This window comes from Myotis brandtii, unplaced genomic scaffold, assembly GCF_000412655.1.
Source record: "Myotis brandtii unplaced genomic scaffold, ASM41265v1 scaffold782, whole genome shotgun sequence".
In the NCBI taxonomy this organism is placed as follows: Eukaryota; Metazoa; Chordata; class Mammalia; order Chiroptera; family Vespertilionidae; genus Myotis; species Myotis brandtii.
Window position 1 is genome coordinate 1937456 of NW_005371138.1, and position 1519 is coordinate 1938974.

Below are 1519 nucleotides of genomic sequence, written 5' to 3' on the forward strand. Positions count from 1 at the left end.
CAAGAACAGTATGCCATATACGCCAGATCCCCTGAAACATATGCTGTGCAGATGCTTCTTCCCTGCAGTGACTGTGTCAAGCAGCAAGGATGTACCGGCTCCTGGCAAAGGTTGGTCGACCAGCCCCACCCCCATGAGCCGATTTGCTGGCGGCAGTGGGCTTCATAGCTACAGGTCATTCCCATTGGTGGCTATAGATAGATAGATAGATTTTTTTTTTCTTTAGCATATTGGACATCTTAACTGCTGTGGTCTTGACAAACCAGTAAAAATGTAAACCCAAACTAAAAGTGTCATAAAATAAACTCCTTAAACAGGAAGTTCATGAGACCTTGGAAAGATGATATCATGTGGTTGTTTCTTCCTTTTTTCTTCTCTTTCTTTTTCTTGATGTTTCATTTTGTGTCCTTACTTTTCTCTTTTCATTCCTTTTCTGTCCTCTCTTCCTCTTAACTTTTCCGTTGGTAGAATCGTCAGTACTTGAATCTGTCTGGCTTTCAGAAGAAGAGGAGGGAAACACGTCATCTGAAGAAAAAGATGTTGATCTATGTTGGGATGTGTGGTGTTTCTGGTTTTGCTCTTTTCCCGCATTTGTTTGTGATTGCCTTCATGCTGGTCCTGCTCTTCAGGACTTGTGCATGGCACTTCTTCTTTTTTTTAAAATATATTTTTATTAATTTTAGAGAGGAAGGGAGAAGAGACAGATAGAAACATTAATGATGAGGGGGAATCATTAATTGGCTGCCTCCTGCACGCCCTTACTGGGGACCCTTGACTGGAACCAAACCGGGACCCTTAAATCCGCAGGCTGACGCTCTAAACACCGAGCTAAACTGGCTAGTGCACTTGTTATGTCTACAAAACCTGCCTGCCTTGGTGAAAACTGTAGGGAAAAGGCCTTTCTGGGTGGGCTCTAGCCGGCGAGGGTGCTGAGGAACCAGGGCGGGGAGCGCCCGCCACCGCCGCTGCGGAGCCGGGCCGCTGTATCACGGCGAACGAGATCTCTAGTCACATTGAAATTTGCCTTCAGAGCTTAGTTGTAAGTTATCTGCGATGTGAAACCTGACCTCAGACATTTCCTTTGCGGTTAGTGAGGATTTTAAACCCGAGGTAACATGGCAACCTGTCGAACTCCCTGCTCATTTGCATAGGTTTGCTGATCTCAAGAGGGAGGAGTCAGATTGAGGCTCCTCCCGCCTGCACGCGCGCGAAGTTCCCACGCTGACTCCCTGAGGCTGCAAGTTGGCAGCCTCTTTTCCGGCGGGGAAAATTCGAGGTTGACTCGTTGAATTGGAGGTTGACTCCTTGAAGCTGCTGGTGGAGCAGGATCACTGGCGGGGGCGCCGGCGCTTCTGAGGCTGAGATCCTGAGGCTGCAGGTGTGTGTCTCGGGGAATCACTCTGTCGGAAGCGCAAGGTTCAGAAGCTGAGACCCCCGAGGCTGCCGCTGGGAGGGGATCGCTCAGTGGGGACGTGGTGCTTCTGCCGGCTTCCAAGGCTGAGACCCTGAGGCTGTGGGG